Here is a 25212-nt window from a genome sequence, read left to right as displayed (position 1 = left end):
GGCAGAGGTTCCTAGTCGGTGCATCCCAGCACTTACATCGAGGATGTTGCCCCTATGAATGTTCAGGGCCACATTGTATAATTCATATACAAGTAAAGCTATACAATGGGAGGAAAAAGTTATTTTACCTCAAGGTAACAAACTCATTTGAACTAGAGTCACATTCTGAACTTAAAGTACAAGAAACCAGTCAATTGAATTCTGTGACATCTGGCTTTCAGACCAGAGTTTGATTTTCAACATGGTTCCCCTTTCCAAGCAGGCTGAGGCTTGGCTTTCCAGTAAGCAGTAGTGCACACCCAGACTTTTATGTGGTAAAGAATTGCATTTATACATTCTGATGCAGCCGATAATTCTGTAGGGCAGGAAAGTTGCAAAATAAATAAGACCTGGGCTGGTTTCCATATTTTCTGACTAATCAGCAAAAGTCTGGAAGTCCCGGAGCATTCCCTTATGAGCCGAGACAGCAAACCATGCCCGAGCCTAGTGTCAGAAAGCTGACCATTCTAAAACAAATGGCTAATCCTGGAGTTCTTCAAAACCGAAACATAAGGAAGTCAGAGTCCTTGCATGTGTTGCCGTGTCCTAAAACTGTGCCCATCTCTCCCACAATTTCTTGTTTGAATCTCTCCAATAAAGTTTCCGACCCTGGCCCAGCATTGAAATGGTCCTAACCAAAGTCTTGAATGACATTCCCTTCAACTGTGGCTGTGGTGGATTATCCCTCCTTGACGTCTCTACAGCCTTTGACATGGTCGACCACACGGTCATCCTTAATGCCTCGCCTCAATCTTCCCGCTCGGTGGAAATGCCTGACTTAGTTCCAATTGTAGCCAGAGCATCTCCAGCAATGGCTTCTCTTCTCACCCCTGCATCATTACCTCGGGAGTTCCCCAAGGATCTATCCTTGACCTCCTCCTCTTGCTCATCTACATACTGCCCCTCGGCGACATCATCCACAGACATGGTGTCAGGTTCTACCTGTGGAATGATGACTCCCAACTCTACCTCGTCACCACCTCTTGCCTCAATGTAGCTGTGCTGTCAGACTGTTTGCCCAACATCCAGTCTTGGATGAGCCATAACCTTCTACAGCTAAACATTGGGAACACCAAAGCCATTGTCCTTGGCACCTGTCACAAACTCTATGCCCTTGCCACTGACTCCATCACCCTTCCCAGCCATTGTCTCAGGTTAAAACAGAGTCATCGAAATCTCAGTGTCCTATTCGACCAAGTTGAGCCACCTCTCCATTACTAAGACTGCATTCTTCTACCTTCATAAAATCACCCATCTCTGCCCCTGCCTCATCTGCCACCAAATCCCTCATGCATAAAAAGACTTGCATTTATATAGTACCTTTCATGACCTCAGGATGTCCCAAAGCACTTTACAGCCAATGAAGTACTTTTGAAGTGGGGTCACTGTTGTAGGAAACACAGCAGCCAATTTGCACACAAGCTCACTCCCACATCCACCTGGGAGAGCAGACGGGGCCTCAGTTTAATGTCTCATCCAAAAGGCAGCACCTCCAACAGTGCAGCACTCACTCAGTACTGCACTGAAATGTCAGCCTAGATTTTTGTGCTCAAGTCTCTGGAGTGGGACCATGAACCCACAACCTTCTGACTCCGAGGTGAGAGTGCTACCCACTGAACCACAGCTGACACATGACTTTGCCACCTCCAGACTTGACTATTCCAATGCTCTCCACCCTCTGTAAACACCAGCTCATCCAAAATTCTGTTTTCCTATCCCACACCAAGTCCCGTTCACCCACTGTGCCTGTTAATCTAGTGGCTCTTGGTCTCCAATGCCTCACATTTAAAATTCTCATCCACGTGTTTAAATCCATTCCTTGCCTTGCCTCTCCCTATCTCTGTAACCTCTTCCAGCTCTACAATCACTCCCTCACAACTCTCTATTCCTCTTACTTTGGCCTCTAAGGCATCCCTCTCTCCTTTCACTCCAACATTGGTGCCGTTCCTCCAGCTGCTTAGGCCCCATGCTCTGGAATTCCCTCCCTAAAAACCTCCACCCCATCTTCTCTTTTAAGACGCATCTTAAAACTCACCAAGGTTTTGGTCACTTTTCTGATATCTCCTTCTTTGGTTCTGTATCCACTTTTTTGATTACACCTCTGTGAAGCGCTTTGGGATGTTTTTCTACATTAAAAACACGATATAAATGCAAGTTCTTGTTGTAAACTTGACCTTGATAAGCCGTACAGTAATCTTAAACACTGAATATATCTCGGTAATACTGTCACTAAGCAAAATCCAGCTAAGGCCTGAGATGTTGGCATGAGGTGACGATTAAGGTGCAAGCCGCACAATGAGGGAATATTAAAATATTTACGCTAGTAAATCCATTCCTCCACCAAATTTTATCCTTTACTGTCTTGAAGCTGGTGACACTTCCAAGGAGAGTGACAGTCATCCAATGCTTTACTTAAGTGATCATTCTTTATGCAGTGGCCAAGACATTGAGAGTATTCAGAATATTCAACTGTGAAGAATATCACAATCAAAGTCACTCCGCCATCCACACACATTTCCCAGCAGGGGTTATTGGACAGTTCTCAGGAGTGGGGACTTAGGCTGACTTAATCCTCCATAGACAATGACATTGAAATCAATTGTATTAAAGAACATTTTTATAAAACACACATTTTAACATGGGTTTGTTTTAACATTACTGTAAATCCTACATATAGAGTAACTTTGGAGCTTTCATTTAAAATAGATAGTTGCTAATAATGCTTAAGAATCAGAGTTCTGTATGCTGCTTCTGAAATGTCCAGTTATTTCCTTTGGCTCAAATCCCAGCAAAGTAAAATCAAAAGAAATTATTTTACTAAAACTGAAATCCATGATTTATTACATCAATAAAAGACTATCAAACAAATTTATGACATTTCTGGTAGGGACGCAAACAGGAAAATGCGCCCAGAATGCGGTCAACACTGCGCCAGTTTTGCTGAGATGAAGTTATGGCGTACACTCACTGGCATAAATCTGAATTTAAAATGTCCCACGAATCAGCACAATCAAGCAACGTATCGATCATAATGGATTAGTGACTGGAGCAGGGCATTCTCCAGCGTCACAAAGAGGAGTGGGATTGCCAGGAAATGGGCCATTCATCAACTGACTGATTTAATGCTCTTGGTCTTACTTTTTAATTGGCTTCAACTGACTGCTGGCGACTGCTGTCGTCAACTAAGTACTTTACTGCAGCAAAGCAGGACACACCCGTGTGGCTTCAATTGACTGCTGGTCACAAGTCTTATGTACCAAGGGCAGATCAATTGATTATATCATTTGACCAGCTCGGAGTGAGCCCTTGGCGCAGTGGTAGCATTCCCACCTCTGTGCCAGAAGGTGCAGGGTTCAAACCCCACTCCAAGTGGAGTCGGAGCACTGGCTTCGAATTCTGGGTTGACATCCAGCGGGATATTCGTGTCCGGTGGGTGTGCGTGCCGGTGTGGGTGCCCGTGCCGGTGTGGGTGCCCAACAACAGCATATGGGTTGTGGGAGCCCATAAAACCCTCTTGCCGTATCGGACTAACCATCCTACCAGCTGATATAAAGATGGTATAACAACAGAAAATGTTGGAAACACTCAGCAGGCCAGGCAGCATCCATGGAGAGAGAAACAGAGTTAATGTTTCAGGTCTGTGACCCTTCGTCAGAACTGGAAAAAGTTAGAGATGTAACAGGTTTTAACCAGGTGCAGAGGCAGGGAAAGGGGGGGGGGGGGGGAGGGGAGGGGAGGAAGGAACTAAAGATGGTTACGGCCATGGAAGGAGCGTTAACATCACGGCCTTCTATAAATCCTTCCACTACTTCACACTGTTTCCAACCAGCTCAATGTGAACACAGGTGCCTGTGCACCCAAGAACCTGGGCTCAAAGTGATGACTACCTCCGAACAGGTGCAATCGGCAGGGACTGCTCGTCACTGAAGCGACTTTTGAAACAGCATAAAAGATCATGAAAACTCCAACATAAAATGTTTATGGACACAACTCACAACCTTTTGTGCTATTTCATTTAATTCTGCCCAGATTATGCTATTATCTGGGTGGCGATCATGCGGAAACTCCACTAATTAGTTGAATTCTCCTTTGAGCCATTCTCACACTTATTTTATACTTTGGATTTTTCTATCTTTTCTTAGACCGAGCCCTTACTTTTTTCTTTTTTGCTGATTTTGTTTTGGAGGGAGATCTTTTGCTCTTTCCTGATTTTGCTGTGCTGGAAGACGTGCTCTTTTCTTTGATTTTGCCGGAGATGTTACCTCTTGGTCCGAATTCAACCAGCTGGCCCTGGCAATTCAACTATCCAGCAGATTCAAGAGAATAAAGAAAAAAAGTCAAAACAAAGTTCTCTTAGGATTACTGAATGAAAAGAATTGTGCCTGGAAAATAAACACCTTCAAATTCAGTGTTGTTAAGAACCAGTGACTTTGGGCAGGAGTCAGTGTCGGGGGCATGTAAATGAGGCCCGGGAGTTACAATCTCCTGGGCCTTACGTTCCGGGAGGCCGGACAGATCGCTGCCTGCTTCGGCCCCCTGCACCCTAAACCCAAGTAAAAATCTGTGTATGTCTGTATACCATTGACCTTAGTCACACTGCTCTGCAGAAGCACCAATTGAATGCCAGGTAGTTCCCCCATAGGAATAGATACACACTCTCATGTGAAGGTGATGTAAGGCAAGTAGTTGTTGCAGCATGAAATCCCACAAATTTCTACAAGATTCATGCAGTGAGATTTACTGTCCAAGTTTCTGAGTGGATTTAAACAACGACAAACCAATTTGAAAATACATAGCCACTTTCAAAAACATTGTGGTTGGAGTTTTGTCCTCCTGCTATTAAAACTGATGTATTTATACTCGACTGTGCTTTCAATAGAATAAGAAAACTGGCACTCAAAAATCATGGTCACTGGCAGTGCTTCCAAGCCACCTATTGCAACTGAAGCCGTTTGAGGCCATTTTACAGGTGCCGTGACTCCTTTAATAGAAAGACAGAGCTTGCATTTATATAGTGGCTTTCACAACTTCAGGACATCCCAAAGCGCTTTAAAGCCAATGAAGTACTTTTGAAGTGTAGTCACTGTTGTAATGCAGGAAATGCGGCAACCAATTTGCACACAGCAAGCTCCCACAAACAGGAATGAGATAATGACCAGATAATCTGTTGTAGTGATGTTGATTGAGGGATAAATGGGAGAATCCCCATGCTCTTCTTCGAAATAGTGCCATGGGATCAGTTACATCCACCCGAGAGGGCCGATGGAGCCTCGGTTTAACGTCTCATCCGAAAGATGGCACCTCCGATGGTGCAGCGCTTCCTCAATCCTCAGTCTAGATTACTTGCTGAAATCTCTGGAGTGGGACTTGAACCCGCAACCTTCTGACTCAGCAGTGAGAGTGCTACCACTGAGCCAAGGCTGACACAGAAGGGTATAATAAAAACAAACAACCAAATGAATATACTTAGAATTACATAAGAAATATCACACAGAAACAGGCTGTTCGGCCGCACAGTTCATATTGGTGTTTATCCTCCCAATCCCATATTCCTTTATCCTCCTTACTTGTAAAACAAACTTGTACAGATCTCCTGGTGTATGTGCAGTTTTTTAAATATATGCACCGTTAACATAGAGAATCACTAGCAAGTGCTCCAAATGTTTGTTTCAATTGGGATATGAGGAACAATTCAGCTGGTGATGGCTATATTTTCTGGCCTCAACTAACTGCATTATTTCAGTTGTTGGGAGTCCACTTTTGAAATGGTCCAGTAAATGAAGCCCAATCCAAGAGGGACACATCGATGAGTGCTTTATCTCACAGTAAGAAAACCACTATATTTTTCTTAAATATATAAATGCCTCCCCGTTTAGACAGAATGGTAGCATAGTGGTTATGTTACTGGACTAGTAGTCCCGAGTTCAAATCCCACTGCGGCAGCTGGGGAATTAGAGTCATAGAGTCATAGAGCTATACAGCACAGAAAGAGGCCCTTCGGCCCATCGTGTCTGCGCCGTCCATCAATCCCTGTCCAGTCTAATCCCATTTTCCAGCATTTGTTCCATAGCCTTGTATGCAATGGCGTTTCAAGTGCTCATCCAAATGCTTCTTGAATGTTATGAGGGTTCCTGCCTCTACCACCCTTTCAGGCAGTGAGTTCCAGATTCCAACCACCCTCTGGGTGAAAAAGTTCCTCCTCAAATCCCCTCTAAACCTCCTGCCCCTTACCTTGAATCTATGCCCCCTTGTTATTGACCCCCTTACTAAGGGGAAAAGTTCCTCTTTATCTACCCTATCTATGCCCCTCATCATTTTGTACACCTCTATCAGGTCCCCCCTCAGCCTTCTTTGCTCCAAGGAAAACAACCCCAGCCTGTTTAGTCTTTCTTCATAGCTGAGGCGCTCCATCCCAGGTAACATCCTGGTGAATCTTCTCTGCACCCTCTCCAAAGCAATCACATCCTTCCTATAGTGAGGCGACCAGAACTGCACACAGTACTCCAGCTGTGACCTCACCAGCGTTTTGTACAGCTCCATCATAACCTCCCTGCTCTTATATTCTATGCCTCGGCTAATGAAGGCAAGTATCCCATATGCCTTTTTAACCACCTTGTCTACCTGTTCCGCTGCTTTCAGGGATCTATGTACATGTACACCAAGGTCCCTCTGACCCTCTGTACTTCCTAGGGTCCTACCACTCATTGTGTATTCCCTTGCCTTATTTGTCCGTCCAAAATGCATCACCTCGCACTTTTCAGGGTTAAATTCCATTTGCCACTTTTCCGCCCATCTGACCAACCCGTTTATATCGTTCTGTAAATTTCCTCCTCGCAATTTACCACCCCACCAATTTTCGTGTCATCTGCGAACTTACTGATCATACCTTTTACATTCTCATCCAAATCATTTATGTAGATCACAAACAGCAAGGGACCCAGCACCGATCCCTGAGGTACCCCACTGGACACAGGCTTCCAGTCACAAAAGCAACCTTCGACCATCACCCTCTGCCTCCTGCCACTCAGCCAGTTTAGGATCCAACGCGCCAAGGCACCCTGGATCCCATGGGCTCTTACCTTCTTGACCAGTCTCCTATGCGGGACTTTGTCAAAAGCTTTACTGAAATCCATGTAAACCACATCCACAGCATTTCCCTCACCCAATTTAAATAAATCTGGAATAAAAAGCTAGGTAAGTCCTTACCTGGTCTGGCCTATATGTGACTCCAGACCCACAGCAATGTGGTTGACTCTTAACTGCTCTCTGAAATGGTCGAGCAAGCCACTCAGTTGAAACAAACTGCTACGAAAAACAATAATAAGAATAAAGCTGGACGGACCACCCAGCATCGACCTCGGCACTGGCTTCGGGCATGACAACAGCACACACAGCCCAGTCAACCCTGCAAGGTCCTCCTCACTAACATCTGGGGACTTGTGCCAAAATTGGGAGAGTTGTCCCACAGACTAGTCAAGCAACAGCCTGACATAGTCATACGCACAGAATCATACCTTTCAGTCAATGTCCCAAACTCCACCATCACCATCCTTGGGTATGGCCTGTCCCACCAGCAAGACAAACCCACCAGGGGTGGCAGCACAGTGGTATACAGTCAGGAGGGAGTGGCCCTGGGAGTCCTCAACACTGACTCCAGACCCCATGAAGTCTCATGGCTTCAGGTCAAGCATGGGTAAGGAAACCTCCTGCTGATTACCACCTACCGCCCTCCCTCAGCTGATGAGTCAGTACTCCTCCATGTTGAACACCACTTGGAAGAAGCACTGAGAGTAGCAAGGGCACAGAATGTACTCTGGGTGGGGGACTTCAATGTCCATCACCAAGAGTGGCTCGGCAGCACCACTACTGACAGAGCTGGCCGAGTCCTGAAGGTCATAGCTGCCAGACTGGGCCTGTGGTTGGTGGTGAGAGAACCAACACGAGGGAAAAACCTACTTGAGCTCGTCCTCACCAATCTACCTGTCGCAGATGCATCTGTCCATGATAGCATTGGTAGCAGTGACCACCACACAGTCATTGTGGAGACGAAGTCCCGTCTTCACACTGAGGACACCCTCCATCGTGTTGTGTGGCACTACCACTGTGCTAAATGGGATAGATTCAGGACAGATCTAGAAGCTCAAAACTGGGCATCCATGAGGCGCTGTGGGCCATCAGCAGCAGCAGAATTGTATTGCACCAAAATCTGCAACCTCATAGCCCGGCATATCCCTCACTCTACCATTACCATCAAGCCAGGGGACCGACCCTGGTTCAATAAGGAATGTAGAAGAGCATACCAGGAGCAAAACCAGACGTACCTAAAAATGAGGTGCCAACCTGGGGAAGCTGCAACACAGGACTACATCCATGCTAAACAGCGGAAGCAGCATGCTATAGACAGAGCTAAGCGATCCCACAATCAACAGATCAGATCAAAGCTCTGCAGTCCTGCCACATCCAGTCATGAATGGTGGTGGATAATTAAACAACTAACGGGAGGAGGAGGCTCCACGAATATCCCCATCCTCAATGATGGTGGAGCCCAGCATGCGAGTGCAAAAGACAAGGCTGAAGCGTTTACAACCATCTTCAGCCAGAGGTGCTGAGTGGATGATCCATATCGGCCTCCTCCTGATGTCCCTACCATCACAAAAGCCAGTCTTCAGCCAATTTGATTCTCTCCATGTGATATCAAGCAACGGCTGAGTGCACTGGATACAGCAAAGGCTATGGGCCCAGACAACATCCCGGCTGTCGTGCTGAAGACATGTGCCCCAGAACTAGATGCACCTCTAGCCAAGCTGTTCCATTACAGCCACAGCACTGGCATCTATCCGACAGGCGAGAAAGAGAGTGTTTGAAGACCAGGACCTCAAACCCGGCACTAAGCTCATGGTCTACAGAGCAGTGATACCCGCACTCCTGTATGCTTCAGAGACATGGACCATGTACAGCAGGCACCTCAAAGCACTGGAGAGGTACCACCAACGCTGCCTCCGCAAGATCCTGCAAACCCATTGGCAGGATAGGCATACCAACGTCAGTGTTCTCGCTCAGGCCAACATCCCCAGCATCGAAGCTCTGACCACGCTCGATCAGCTCTGATGGACAGGCCACATCGTCTGCATGCCCGATACGAGACACCCAAAACAAGCGCTCAACTTGGAGCTCCGACACAGCAAGAGAGCCCCAGGTGGGCAGAGGAAACGCTTCAAGGACACCCTCAAAGCCTCCTTGATAAAATGCAACATCCCCACTGACACCTGGGAATCCCTGGCCCAAGGCTGCACAAAGTGGAGGATAAGCATCCAGGGAAGCGCTGAATACCTCGAGTCTCTTTGCCGGGAGCAAGCGGAAGCCAAGCGCAAACAGCGGAAGGAGCGCATGTCAACCCAAGCACCCCACCCACCCGCCCCTTCAACCACCGTCTGCCCCACCTGTGACAGAGTCTGTAGGTCCCGCATTGGATTCTTCAGTCACCTGAGAACTCATTTTTAGTGTGGAAGCAAGTCATCCTCGCTTCTGAGGGACTGCCTAAGAAGAAGACCTATCCGACAATGTGGAAAACTGCCAAGATATGTCCTGTCTACAAAAAGCAGGACAAATCGAATCTGGCTAATTACTACCCCATCAGTCTACTCTCAATCATCAGCAAAGTGATGGAAGGTGTCATCGACAGTGCTATCAAGCGGCACTTACTCACCAATAACCTGCTCACCAATGCTCAGTTTGCATTCCACCAGGACCACTCAGCTGAATTCCAGGGGTGAGGTGAGAGTGACTGCCCTTGACATCAAGGCAGCATTTGACCGAGTGTGGCATCAAGGAGCCGTAGTAAAACTGAAGTCAATGGGAATCGGGGGGAAAACTCTCCACTGGCTGGAGTCATACCTAGCACAAAGGAAGATGGTTGTGGTTGTTAGGGTCAACCATCCCAGCCCCAGGACATCGCTGCAGGAGTTCCTCAGGGCAGTGTCCTAGGCCTAACCATCTTCAGCTGCTTCATCAATGACCTTCCCTCCATCATAAGGTCAGAAGTGGGGATGTTCGCTGATGATTGCACAGTGTTCACTTCCATTCGCAACTCCTCGGATAATGAAGCAGTCCATGCCCACATGCCGCAAGACCTGGACGACATTCAGGCTTGGGCTGATAAGTGGCAAGTAACATTAGTGCCACACAAGTGCCAGGCAATGACTATCTCCAACAAGCGAGAGTCACGGCATAACCATCGCTGAATCCCCCACCATCATAAGAACATAATAAGAACATAAGAAGTAGGAGCAGGAGTAGGCCATACAGCCCCTCGGGCCTGCTCCGCCATTCAATAGGATCATGGCTGATCCGAATCTAGACTCGCATCCACTTCCCTGCCCTCTCCCCGTAACCCCTAATTCCCTTATCTGCTAGGAAACTGTCTATCTCCATTTTAAATGTATTTAATGTTGCAGCTTCCACAGCTCTCTGGGGTAGCAAATTCCATAGATTTACTACCCTCTGAGTGAAGAAGTTTCTCCTCATCTCAGTTTTGAAAGCGCAGCCCCTTATTCTTAGATTATGCCCCCTAGTTCTAGTCTCACCCATCAGTGGAAACATCCTCCCCGCATCCACCCGATCAAGCCCCCTCACAATCTTATATGTTTCGATAAGATCGCCACTCATTCTTCTGAACTCCAATGAGTAGAGGCCCAACCTACTCAACCTTTCCTCATACGTCAACCCCCTCATCTCCGGAATCAACCGAGTGAACCTTCTCTGAACCGCCTCGAGAGCAAGTATATCTTTTCTTAAATATGGAAACCAAAACTGCACGCAGTATTCCAGGTGTGGCCTCACCAATACCCTGTATAACTGTAGCAAGACTTCCCTGTTTTTATACTCCATCCCCCTTGCAATAAAAGCCAAGATTCCATTGGCCTTCCTGATCACCTGCTGCACCTGCATACTAACTTTTTGTGTTTCATGCACCAGGACCCCCAGGTCCCTTTGTACTGTAGCACTTTGCAGTTTCTCTCCATTTAGATAATAATTTGCTCTTTGATTTTTTCTGCCAAAGTGCATAACCTCACACGTTCCAACATTATATTGCATCTGCCAAATCTCTGCCCACTCACTTAGCCTGTCTATGTCCTTTTGCAGGTTTTTTATGTCCTCCTCACTCATTGCTTTCCCTCCCATCTTTGTATCGTCGGCAAACTTGGATATGTTGCACTCGGTCCCTTCCTCCAAATCGTTAATATAGATTGTAAAGAGTTGGGGTCCCAGCACTGGCCCCTGCGGAACACCACTAGTTACTGATTGCCAGCCCGAGAATGAACCATTTATCCCAACTCTTTGTTTTCTGTTAGATAGCCAATCTTCCACCCATGCCAGTATATTACCCCCAATCCCGTGATTTCTTATCTTGATCAGTAATCTTTTGTGTGGAACCTTGTCAAATGCCTTTTGGAAGTCCAAATACACTACATCCACTGGTTCCCCTTTATCCACCCTGTATGTTACATCCTCAAAGAATTCGAGCAAATTTGTCAAACATGACTTCCCCTTCATAAAACCATGCTGACTCTGTCCTATTAAATTATGTTTATCCAAATGCTCTGTTATTGTTTCCTTAATAATGGACTCCAACATTTTGCCAACCACAGATGTTAGGCTAACTGGTCTATAGTTTCCAGCTTTTTGTCTACTTTCCTTCTTAAATAAGGGTGTTACATTAGCAGTTTTCCAATCTGCCGGGACCTTTCCTGAGTCCAGGGAGTTCTGGAAAATAATCACCAATGCATCCACAATCCCTACCGCCGCTTCTCTCAAGACCCTAGGATGTAGGCCATCAGGTCCGGGGGATTTATCCACCTTAAGTCCCATTATTTTACTGAGTACCATCTCCTTAGTGATTTTAATCGTCTTTAGCTCCTCCACCCCCCCCCCCCATTGCCCCCTGTTCGTCCAGTGTTGGGATATTTTTAGTGTCCTCTACTGTAAAGACTGATACAAAATATTTGTTCAGCGTCTTTGCCATCTCCATGTTCCCCACCACTAGTTTCCCGGTCCCATCCTCTAAGGGACCAACGTTCACTTTAGCCACCCTTTTTCTTTTTATATAGCTGTAGAAACTCTTGCTATCTGTTTTTATATTTTTTGCTAGTTTACTTTCATAATCTATCTTCCCTTTCTTAATTAATCTTTTAGTTATTGTTTGCTGGCTTTTAAATGCTTCCCAATCTTCTATCCTCCCACTAGATTTGGCTACTTTATATGCCCTTGTTTTCAGTTGGATACTATCCTTTATTACTTTACTAAGCCACGGATGGCTGTCTTTTCTTTTACTCCCCTTTTTCCTCAGTGGAATATATTTATCTTGAAAGATGTGAAATATCTCCTTGAATGTAGACCACTGCTCTTGTACCATCTTACACTTTAATCTGTTTCCCAGTCCACTTTAGTCAATTCTACTCTCATACCTTCATAGTCTCCTTTATTTAAGCTCAGTATGCTGGTTTGAGATCCAACTCTCTCACCCTCAAACTGAATTTGGAATTCAACCATATTATGGTCACTCATTCCAAGGGGATCCTTTACTAGGACATTTTTTATTAATCCTGTTTCATTACACAGGACCAGATCTAAGATTGCCTGCCCCTGGTTGGTTCAGTTACATACTGCTCAAGGAACCCGTCCCTAATACACTCTATGAACTCTTCCTCAAGGCTGCCATGCCCAATTTGATTAGTCCAGTCAATATGAAAGTTAAAATCCCCCATGATTATAGCTGTTCCCTTATTACAAGCCCCAACTATTTCCTGATTTATACTCCGACCAACAGAGTTGCCACTGTTAGGAGGCCTATAGACTACGCCCACTAGTGACTTTTTCCCCTTCTTATTCCTTATCTCCACCCAAACTATTTCACTATCCTGATCCTTTGACCCAATATCATTTCTGACTATTGCAGTGATTCCATCCTTGATTAACATAGCAACCCCGCCTCCTTCCTGTCTGTCCTTCTTAATTGTCAAATACCCTTGTATGTTTAGTTCCCAGTCATGATTATCTTGCAGCCATGTTTCCGTAATGGCCACCAAATCATACCCATGTGTAGTTATTTGTACCGTCAACTCGTCAATTTTGTTACGAATGCTGCGTGCATTCAGATAAAGAACTTTCAAATATGTTTTCTGACAATTTATTCCTGCTTTTACCCCTTTTACTACTTTACCTTTATCATTATACATTCTGTCCCTTCCTGACACGCTCTGGTTTTTAATTCCCCCACTGCTACCTTGCTCTATTGCCTTCTCCGCTGTCATTTTTATTTTTCGCTCTCTTAAAACCTCCCCCCCACTAATTAGTTTAAAGCCCTCTCTACAGCCCTAGTTATTCGATTTGCCAGGACTCTAGTCCCAGCACTGGCCAAGTGAAGTCTGTCCCAACGGAACAGCTCTCTCCTGTCCCAGTACTGATGCCAGTGTCCCAGGAAGCAAAACCCATTTCTCCCACACCAGTCTTTGAGCCACGTATTTAACTCTCTAATTTTATTTACCCTAGCCAAATTTGCACGTGGCTCAGGTAGTAATCCAGAGATTATTACCCTTGTGGTTCTGCTTTTTAATTTGACCCCTAGCTGCTCAAACTCCCTCAGCAGAACCTCCTTCCTTGTCCTATCTATGTCGTTGGTACCAACATGGACCACGACAACTGGATCCTCCCCCTCCCACTCCAAGTTTCTCTCCAGCCCAGAGATGTCCTTAACCCTGGCACCGGGCAGGCAACACAGCCTTCGGGACTCTCGCTCTCGGCTGCAAAAAACTCTATCTATTCCCCTAACGATACTATCCCCTACCACTACAACATTTCTTTTATCTCCCCCCACTTGAATGGCCCCCCGCTCCACGGTGCTGTGGCCGGGTTGCTCATCCTCCCCGCAGTCCCCATTCCCATCCTCACGGAGTAAGAGCCTCAAACCTGTTGGACAAGAGCAAGGGCTGCGGCTCCTCCAACACTACCTCCTGGATCCCCGTACCTGCCTCACTTCTACTCACACCATCCTGACCCTGGCCACGGACTACATCTGAATTAATTAATCTAATTGGTGTGACTACCTCCTGATACACAGAGTCAAGGTAACTCTCCCCCTCCCTGATGTGTCTCAGTGTTTGAAGCTCGGACCCCAGCTCTTCAACACGGAGCCGGAATTCCTCGAGCAGCCAACACTTACTGCAAATGTGATCACCGTGAGCATCAATGGTGTCCACCAGCTCCCACATATTGCAGCAGCAACACATCACCTGTTCTCCCATTCTATGTAATTAATTAAATTTATTACTATTATTCTTAAATACCCTCTGCCCCGATTCTAGAAACCACAGAGTTTAAGCTTCAAAAGAGAGAAATACTCACCAACCAATCACTTGCCCGCTTTCTGGTGACGTCACACTTGGATTACTTTTTACTTCTCTCCTTCCCTCTGAGGTCCGAGACTGGAGACTGGTAGCCTTACCTGGGTCTCTGAAGCTTTTTCAAGCTTCCCGCTCGTGCCTCCCCCCGACACCCGCGGTCTGAGGCCTTACCTGGGTCTCTGAAGCTTTTTAAAGCTTCCCGCTCGCGCCTCCCGCCGACACCCGCGGTCTGAGGCCTTACCTGGGTCTCTGAAGCTTTTTCAAGCTTCCCGCTCGCGCCTCCCGCCGACACCCGCGGTCTGAGGCCTTACCTGGGTCTCTGAAGCTTTTTCAAGCTTCCCGCTCGCGCCTCCCGCCGACACCCGCGGTCTGAGGCCTTACCTGGGTCTCTGAAGCTTTTTCAAGCTTCCCGCTCGCGCCTCCCGCCGACACCCGCGGTCTGAGGCCTTACCTGGGTCTCTGAAGCTTTTTCAAGCTTCCCGCTCGCGCCTCCAGCCGACACCCACGGGGGTTACCATTGACCAGAAACTTAACTGGACCAGCCACATAAATACTGTGGCAACAAGAGCAGGTCAGAGGCTAGGTATTCTGCGGTGAGTGTTTCACCTCCTGACTCCCCAAAGCCTTTCCACCATCCACAAGGCACAAGTAATGAATGTGATGGAATACTCTCCACTTACCTGGATGAGTGCAGCTCCAACAACACTCAAGAAGCTCGACACCATCTAGGACAAAGCAGCCCGTTTGATTGGCAGCCTATCCACCAACTTAAACATTCACTCCCTCCACCACCGGCGTACCGTGGCTGCAGTGTGTACCATCTATAAGATACACTGCAACAACTCGCCAAAGCTTCTTCGGCAGCACCTCCCAAACCCGCGGCCTCCACCACCTAGAAGGACAAGGGCAGCAAGTGCATGAGAACACCATCACCTGCAAGATCCTCTCCATGTTACACATCATCCTGATTTGGAAATATATCGCCTTTCCTTCATCGTCGCTGGGTCAAAATCCTGGAACTCCCTCCCTAACAGCACTGTGGGAGTATCTTCACCACACGGACTGCAGCAGTTCAAGGCGGCGGCTCACCACCACCTTCTCAAGGGCAATTAGGGATGGGCAATAAATGTTGGTCTTGCCAGCAAAGCCCAGGTCCCATGAACAAATAAAAAAATCATTTTATAGAGTGCCCTTCTCAAACTGATATTTTAGCAAAGAAAGTAACATTAATTTAAATGATACCTCTTAAACCGTGGGAAATGTGTTATTTATACTGACAGACAGAAACCAATTTGTGTTATTCCAGCTTCCGTTTGCTGCTGTTATTATAAATGGGGTATCTACCTTTCTACTGTCACTCTGTGTGATTGCTCAGCAGGAAGTACAACCTATAGAAAATTAAACTGACCATTTCAGTCTTTCTTCCCTTTCGAGTCATAGCATTGCACTGAATGCTGTCTAAGAACCAGTCAGTCTTGCTACATGCAATGGAAGGTGGGCTCCAGAAATGAGAAACCCACTCACGAATATCTACCCAGCAAAAGTAAACAAAACAAACACTGACTCCCGCCCCCAACATATTTGTTATTCGTCAGATTAAACCATATTCTCACTCTAAATTGGGGACGGGTTGGGAGGGGGAACATTTGATTGTTGTGCCGAAATTGCAGGTTGTATTTTGAATCTTTCTCACCTGGAAGCATACCCTGCATTTATCTGGTGAGGACATGGCGCCGATGAAGTCTCCCCTGCCACACTCCTTACAGTAACGGGTCCCGCACCATTTGCACATATAGATCTGAATGAAAAGAGGAACATGTGACGCTATATACAATACACTGCTCTGGTAATGTCAGATAAACTTTCACATTTCAGTCCAGAACAGACAGAGTTAGCACTTATGAATGTAAATGCTTATTACCGCTTCCAGTTTTCCATATTGTGCTACAACCATACCCCTTCTTTCATCCATAGTGTGCAAGATTATTAACTGCCTGTGTAAATCTATGTTGGGATAATACTCATCTCCAATATTCTCTCTACAGTGGAATGCCCAAAATGCACACAGTACTCCAGCTGCAGCCTAACCGATGTATTTTACAGATTCATCGTCACTTTTTGCTTTTGCATTCAACTTCCCTAAATAAAGAAAACGTGAATATTTTTTTTTACTCTTCCCCTCCCCCCCGCCCCCCGCAGTGGTGTAGAGGTCGAGTACCCCTCTCCTGCAATATGTGAGCTTACTACTCCTATTCCATAGTATGCAGAAATACTACCCCCTTCCCATATTGTACAGAATTATTACCTTCTGACCGCAGTATACACGATTATCACCCTTTAATTGTGTACCTTCCTTTATGCAGATTTTAAAACATTACAGAAACGAAAACACTCCTGGCGATTATAACCCGCGTGTAAGAACACATATAAAGGGATTACCGTGTTTACTGCGGTGCAGCCCCATCTGCACATTTTAAATCAATGGTTGCCTCTGAAAGAAAACGGCAGAACCCCCGGCGGTTGCTTTGCCTTTGCCGAGAGTGGGGACTGGGACCAGGGACAGCGAGCAGGCCGGGACAGCGGGACCAGGGACAGCGAGCAGGCAGGCAGGGACAGCGAGCAGGCCGGGACCAGGGACAGCGAGCAGGCCGGGACCAGGGACAGCTCAATGTTCAGACACTTTTCCTCTCCTTTCTAGAGGCGGTTACAGCCAGCCGAGGCTTGACTTTCTTTCATCTGATCATCACAATCTGTTACGTTTCATACCGACATGGCACTTGTTAGTTTGAAAATATTGGTGATTTTATACACATATTTGGGAGCTGTAGCCTAATCTGTCCGATATTTTGGCGCATATCTCTTCGTTGTTTCAGAAAAGACTACACCGAGTGTTGGGAGTCCTTGTTGCCACAGAAACAGGGTTGTTCCGTGTCACTTGTAGCGACCGCATGGTGCAGGAAATATCACCGCCCACCTCCTTATTTAGAACTAGCTGGGGGGGGGGCTGGCGTTGCCAGGGCTTTTTTGGGCCGCGCGGTTTACGGCCTGCCGCTCCGTGACTGGTGGGCTGGTCACCTCCCTCCCCCTCTCCTCTCCCTCCCCCTCTCCTCTCCCTCCCTACCTCCCCCTCTCCTCTCCCTCTCGTCTCCCTCCCCCTCACCTCTCCTCTCCCTCCCCCTCACCTCTCCTCTCCCTCCCCGTCTCCTCTCCTTCCCTCCCCCGTCCTCTCTCTCCCTCCCCCTCACCCTCTCTCTCTCCCTCCTTTTATTTCTCTCCCTGCCTCCCATCTCCCTCGCTAGCGCCTGAGGCCCGGCTAGACTCACCTCGGTAGCAGAACGGAGTCAGACCGACAACGGGAGGCCGGGTGCCCAGCACTCCGAAGCGAGCCCGGGGTTCCTGATGGTTAACGCGGCGGGCCTTTGGACCCGGTTGGCCGGGCGGGAGACGAACGCCTTTCGCTGCGGACTCCGGTGTCTGATTGCGGTCGGGGACGGCTGGTTGGAAAGGCCTGGGTTTTGCCGGTCCCGCACTCACGGCAAGAGAGAGAGGGGGAAAGAGAGAGAGAGTGAAGGAGAGAGAGAGGGAAGAGGAGAGAGAGAAATTTTTTGAGCTTCAGGCCCAGCCGGTCTGTAATGGCCGCCACTCACCTGACTAACGGCAGTTTGAGGGGAAAAAATGGCGGCGAAGTTTCGGGAGGCTGCAGGATTAGGTCCCGCCCGTGACGCACCGATTGGTCAACCATCAGGTCACTGAACTGTAGGATTGGTCAACCATCACGTCACTCAACACTAATGAGCGGTAGGATTGGTCAACCGCTAATGAGCGGATTTTTGAAAGTTTTTTGTATACTGTTCGGACAATTTTTGTCTGACCAAAAAGTAAATATGCCTATGACACTCCCCTGATCATAACCTTTCTTTTGATATAACATATGTGTAGGTACGCTCTATAACTTTTGAGTGTATAGCGGACAGACAGACGGACAGACAAACCTGTTAGATCCGTGATTCTTTAAATAGGATGTTTCCCCAAGAACTACACGGAGGCTGTAACTTAGCAATCAACAGGTGTTTACTAGAGTAGAGTAGTCTCAAGACTGAAGTACAGAAGCCTGCTCCAGCTTTATATACAGGTGTGGTCACTGCCGGTACTACAGTATACAGGAGCTGTAAAACAGTTCTCTCTTAAAGGTACATACACAACAATTCCTCCCCTTTTAGATTAACAGTACCATAACATTCATTTAACAATTAACATTTTTAACATGCAACATTAACTGAAAATAGTCCATTTATAAATTCAGTCTTTCGGGCGGCTTCCTGATCCTTTCTGGATAGCGTCTTCCCTGAGGTTCTTGTTCTTGATGCGGAGGCGATTCTGGCCCCCTTTCGTCGGTTAGTTCATCAGTTTCCACGGCTACTGTTTCTGAGGTAGATGCTACCGGTATGTCGGGTTCATCCCCAGGTACGCGAGACATGGGGTTGACTCGTTCCTGTGACGCTAAGATCTGGTCGACGTGGCGTCTCACAATGTTCTCCCCGACATCCACTGTGTACATTAATGGCCCCTGCCGTGTGCATATCGTTCCGGGTTGCCATTCCTCTGTTCGGTAGTCACGGGCCAAGACTGGTTGTCTTACATTGAAGCTCCTTGTCGGCTTCTCATTGATGTGCTGGAATTGTTTATCCTCAACATTTCTTCGCACATTTGGTCTGAGCAAATCCAGACGAGATCTCAACCTTCGGTTAAAGAACATCGTGGCCGGGCTCTGGTTGGTGACTGCATGTGTCGCATTTCTGTAGGCTAATAGGAAATTGTCCACCTTATGCTGTAGTGGAATTTCATCGTCGCACATGGACTTTATCGCCTTTTTAAAGGTTTGTGCGAACCTCTCAGCCAATCCATTTGTGGCTGGATGATACGGGGCGGATGTGTAATGCCTTACCCCATTCCTTCTCATAAATTTTGGAAACTCTTCGGACACAAACTGTGGTCCATTATCAGAGCAAATCTGCTCTGGCAAGCCGTTCCTGGCAAATATAGTCCGTAGGACTGCAATCGTTTTCTCTGTAGTGGTTGAGGACATTTTTATCACCTCAGGCCATTTCAAGTGAGCATCCACTGCTATTAAGAACATTGAGTCCATGAATGGACCAGCAAAATCAATATGCACCCGTTGCCATGGAGAGGAGGGCCACTCCCATGGGTGTAGAGGGGCATGTGGTGGTGCATTTTGGACCTTCTGGCATCCTGAGCAGCTCTTGGTTAGGTCCTCGATTTGTTGATCGATCCCTGGCCACCATACATAAGCCCTAGCAAGGCTTTTCATTTTCACCCCTCCCAGATGACCTTCATGAAGCTCATTTAGCACTCTCTCCCTTAATCTAAATGTACACTCTCGGGAGCCGCAAGCGTACATTTCGTTGTACTGCACTTGTGCACTAACAATGACAATAAAAGTTGATTTGATTTGATTTGATTTTTGAATCACACTCGGGATCCACAGATCACTGTCCCCTGGCATACTGACAGCTGTTCTCTTCTGGATGAGAATGCTGGCAACAGTGAGTCGCTGAGGCCATCCCCTCACCGTCAAATCATATACCCGAGACAGTGTTGGATCATTGCGGGTCTCCTTTTCTATATCCGCGTTCGTTACTGGCAATCGTTCAATTATTGACGAATAAAATATCTCGATATGGTCCACTGCTGGTGCTTCCTCCACAGTAGGCAGTGGCAAGCGTGATAGCCCATCAGCGTTTCCATGCTGTTTCGTGCCTTTATATTCTATTTCATATTGGTTCGCCCCTAGAAAAAGGGACCATCTTTGTAACCGTTGTGCAGTCATCACCGGAACGCCCTTCTTTGGATTAAAGATGGAGACAAGTGGTTGGTGGTCAGTCAGCAAGGTGAACTTCTGCCCATGCAGATAGTGGTTGAATTTTTTTACTCCCCATACTAGGCTGAGGGCCTCCCTGTCGATCTGGGCGTAGTTGCGCTCGGCTGAGGTTGGTGACCGAGACGCAAAGGCTACTGGCCTCTCCAACCCATCTGGGAATTTGTGCGACAGCACCGCTCCAATACCACAGGGTGATGCATCACATGCCAACCGAATTGGTAGTGCTGGGTTGAAATGGGCCAACACCTCTTTTGATGTGATCAATTCTTTGCACTTCTGGAAAGCTCGTTTACATTCGTCATTCCACTTCCATGGTACCCCCATTTGCAGTAGGGTATTCAGTGGGTGTACTATTGTAGACAAATTTGGTAAGAACTTATGGTAGTAGTTTACCAGCCCGAGGAACGACCTCAGTTGTGACACATTTTCCGGTGCTGGAGCCTTGACTACTGCCTCAATCTTTTCAGGAGACTTATGTAACCCTTCTTCATCAATAATGTGGCCACAATACGAGATCTGCTTCTGGAAAAACTCGCACTTGTGGCGATTAGCTCGTAGCCCATATTCCTTTAATCTAGTGAGTACCTTCCCCAGGTTGGCGAGGTGATCACTGTCATTTTCGCCCGTGACCAGGATGTTGTCCAAATAACACTGGGTCCCTGGAATCCCTTGCAGGACTTGATCCATTGCCCTTTGCCAAATAGCCGGAGCCGATGCTACCCCGAACACCAGTCGGTTGTATTGATAGAGACCTTTATGAGTGTTGATCGTGAGGTATTGTTTCGAGGCTTCTTCTACCTCCATTTGCAAGTACGCCTGGGCCAGATCAATTTTGCTGAAGCGTTTACCTCCAGATAGCGAGGCGAAAATATCCTCAATCCGTGGAAGCGGATATTGTACCGTGTGAAGGATTGGGTTCACTGTCACCTTAAAATCCCCACAGATGCAGACCTTCTTTGGTTCCCCAGGCGTATTACTCAATGACCTCTTCATTACAGGGACGATGGGTGTAGCCCACTCGCTCCAGTCTACTTTGGACAGTACTCCTGAACGTTCCAACCCTTCTAGCTCTGCTTCAACGGCTGGTCGGATCGCATAAGGCACCGGTCTGGTCTTAAAAAACTTTGGACTTGCATTTTCCTCTATTTTAATCATTGCTGTTATGCCTTTTAGTGTTCCGAGTCCCTCCTGGAACACTTCTTTTGCGTCAGTTAGCATTTTTGACAGTCGTCCAGGTGTGGCGTCGTCATCCTTTTTGGCCTCAACCTTCAGTGCCTGTATGGAATGCCAATCTAATTGTATCTTCCGGATCCATTCACGTCCTAGTAGTGGTCGTCCTCCATCTGGCAATACATATAGGTCCATTTTAGGTATTTCCTGGCCTTTGTATATCACTTTCACCCTTATTTTTTCTTTGGGGTAGATTTTTTGCCCCGTGTACGTCTTCAAGATAATCTCTGTAGCTTTCAAGGGTATATGTGGAAATAGCCGCTTGTAGTCCCTTTGGTTTATGACTGTTAGGGCTGATCCAGTGTCCAATTCCATTTTCACTTGGACTCCGTCTATCTTGAGTGTGACCCAGATAGTCTGGTGATCCTCCATTTTGGTTACCTTATGTAGTTTCAGACAACCCAGCTCCTTGCTTCCGGAGTCTGTATCATTTCCCTGTTCGTCTGAACTACTGTCCATCACCTTATGTACCTTTTTGTACTTCTCCTGTGGAGGTTTCTTGCTGTTGGTTTTCTTCCCTGACCTGCAGACTCTTGCTATGTGTCCTGTTTTTCCACACTGTCTGCACACTTGGTCCTTGAACCAACAATCCTTCTGATCATGTGTTGTTCTGCCACAGCAATAACACTTCCCTGCTCCATATGACATTTCATTGGTGCCGTATTCTTGCGGTCTCCGTTGTATCTCTGCAGCGCCCCATGCGGCTGCTTCATGTGATACTGCCATGCTGAAGGCCTTGTCCAGCGTAAGATCCTTTTCTGATAATAGCCGTTTCTGGGTTCCTTCACTTTGAAGCCCACACACAAACTTGTCCCTTAACGGATCTGATAGTCCCGCTCCAAACTGGCAGTGTTTCGATAACTTGCGCAGTTCCGTTAAGTACTCAGCATTACTTTCGTCTTTATGCTGGTTCCTTTGTGGAACTTAAATCTTTCTGCTATCAGCAGCGGTGTGGGGCTTAAGTGTTCCTGTAGGATTTCTACTATGCTTTCGAAATTCTTCTCCACGGGCTTCTCTGGGGTTATCAGGTTTCGCAGTAAGCCATAAGTTTTTGCACCCATGGAATTTAACAAAACCAGTGCTTTCCTAGCATCTGGCACTTCATTCGCCCTGCAGTACACCTCAATGCGTTCCACATATGTCGCCCAATCTTCGACTTCATTGTCGAATGCCGTGATACTGCCATTCTTCGCCACCCCTGGGTGTAATTTAACTGTCTAAATGGCGTCTCCCGCGCTCTCCCTTCTTCTCCGCTGGAACAAAATGGCATCTCCCGCGCATTCCTTCCTTCCCGCGCTCGCCCTTCTTCTCCGCTGTGGCTTCAAAAAAAAAATGGCGTCTCCCACGCTCTCCCTTCTTCTCCGCGGCTCAATGGCGTCTCCCGCGCTCTCCCTTCTTCTCCCCGCGGACGCGCTTGAGCCCTGGCTGTGCTCTGCGCGTTCTCCTGTGCGCCTTTCCCGTTGCCGTCGCTCGGTCCTGAACCTGGCTGCTGCTTTACCCTCTCTCTCTGCTTGTTTTTCCTCGACGCCGCTCGGTTCTTTAACCCCCGGCCACGCCCTGTGCGCTTCACCCTCTCTCTTACCCCGTCGACGCTGCTCGGCTTTTCTACGCCGTCGGTCGGCTCCCGCCGCCGCTGTCCGGGAAGGGTGTGCGCTGCACCTGTTGCTGGATCGTCGTGGCTCTCAACAGCCACTCCTGCAATGTTCACTTGCTGCCGGATGACTGGGTGGTTGCTCGTGGTCGACGCCCGTGCTTCTGGCCTCGACCTTCTTCCACCGTCCTCCTGGAGTGACTCCTTGACGGGAAATGCAGAGTTGCAGGCAGATTCGAATCAACCTCGTCGCCACTGTTAGATCTGTGATTCTTTAAATAGGATGTTTCCCCAAGAACTACACGGAGGCTGTAACTTAACAACCAACAGGTGTTTACTAGAGTAGAGTAGTCTCAAGACTGAAGTACAGAAGCCTGCTCCGGCTTTATATACAGGTGTGGTCACTGCCGGTACTACAGTATACAGGAGCTGTAAAACAGTTCTCTCTTAAAGGTACATACACAACAAAACCAACCGCTTTATTTATATATACTAGCTGGAGTGCCCGGCGGTGCCGAGGCTTTTTTGAAGCCATGTTGTTGTTGGAAGAGAGAGAGAGAGCGACTGGGGGGAAGAGAGAGAGCGACTGGGGGGAAGAGAGAGAGCGACTGGGGGGGGGGAGGGAGGGAGGGGGAGGGAGGGGAGAGGAGTGGGGAGAGAAGGGGGAGCGGGGGAGAGAAGGGGGCAGGGGGAGAGAGGGGAGAGAAGGGGAGGGGGGAGCGGGGGAGAGAAGGGGGCAGGGGGAGAGAAGGGGAGAGAGGGGAGAGAAGGGGAGGGGGGGAGGGGAGGGGGGGAGGGGAGAGGAGGGGAGGGGAGAGAAGGGGAGGGGGGAGGGGAGAGAGGGGGGAGAGAAGGGGGCGGGGGGAGAGAAGGGGGGCGGGGGGAGAGAAGGGGGAGGGGGGAGAGAAGGGGGGAGGGGGGGGGAGGGGGGAGAGAAGGGGGGGAGAGAAGGGGGGGAGAGAAGGGGGGAGGGGGGAGAGAAGGGGGAGGGGGGGAGAGAAGGGGGAGGGGGGAGGGGGAGAGAAGGGGGGAGGGGGGTAAGGAGAGAGAGACAGAGGGAAGGAGAGAGAGAGGGCGAGTGGCCCACAGCCGCAAATGGAACCAAGCCCCGGGAACAGGCATGAGCCGGCTTGAGGCTGTGAGAGACGGCCATGCCCGGTTGCCGGGGTAACCCTTCCCCCCCCTTCCGAGCCCCCGTCCTCCCGAGCACCAGCCGCGCCGCCCTGCCCCGCACTCCCGAGAGCCCCGCTCTCTGAGCCCCGGCCGCCCCACCCCACACTCCCGAGAGCCCCGCTCTCCGAGCCCCAGCCGCCCCGCCCCGCACTCCCGAGAGCCCCGCTCTCTGAGCCCCGGCCGCCCCACCCCACACTCCCGAGAGCCCCGCTCTCCGAGCCCCAGCCGCCCCGCCCCGCACTCCCGAGAGCCCCGCTCTCCGAGCCCCGGCCGCCCCGCCCCGCACTCCCGAAAGCCCCGCTCTCCGAGCCCCGCCCCCCCGCCCGAGCCGGCTTCAAGACCGCCGAGCGGGGAAAAGAGAGAGACGCCGCATCTCAGCTGCTGGCTTCCCGCGCTCTGTGCGTCACCTGCTGCGCGCGCACCCTGTGGATGTCCCGTGACCCTCGCGGCCGACGCCGTTGCCCCGGGTAATGTGACGGGGGGTACTGTGGTGGGGGGGCGAGGAGCTTACCAGAAGCCATGGGACAATTACCTAGCTCGGGCGTGGCTGGGCAGGAGAGGCCCAGGCTTTGAGGCCTTACAAAAACAGGGAAAGGTAGGAAAAAGAATCATCAGGTTAGAGAAAATATTTACAAATGAATGAACTTTTTTTTAAAACAATTTAATAAAAGCAATTTTTTTTTGCTGGAAATGTAGATTTGAAAAGAAACACGCAGAAAGCGGGAAAAGGAATGGAATATCAAGATGGCAGCCACTCACCTCGGTTCAGAATGATAAGGCCCACCCACGTACGCACCGATTGGTCAATCGTCCTGTCACTCGACTGTAGGAGGGCCCGCACGCGCGACGAACCCGCCCCCGCGACGCAGCGATTGGTCGAC

At 48.6% G+C, this 25212-nt stretch overlaps 1 long non-coding RNA gene across 1 annotated transcript; it reads right to left on the bottom strand.

Annotated features, from left to right (window-relative positions):
* Positions 1-2644: 2644 nt before the first annotated feature.
* On the bottom strand, positions 2645-17369 carry LOC147117331 (uncharacterized). The gene is made up of 3 exons (XR_015078426.1): positions 16878-17369; positions 16132-16236; positions 2645-4341 (listed from the first exon to the last, which is right to left on the bottom strand). It is a non-coding gene; the product is annotated as an uncharacterized LOC147117331 (long non-coding RNA).
* Between the last annotated feature and the right edge of the window lie 7843 nt (positions 17370-25212).

The sequence above is a fragment of the Somniosus microcephalus genome, chromosome 5 (assembly GCF_052327205.1).
Source record: "Somniosus microcephalus isolate GS21.2 chromosome 5, FLI_Smic_1.0, whole genome shotgun sequence".
Lineage (NCBI taxonomy): Eukaryota > Metazoa > Chordata > Chondrichthyes > Squaliformes > Somniosidae > Somniosus > Somniosus microcephalus.
This window is presented reverse-complemented; position numbering and strand designations above follow the sequence as displayed.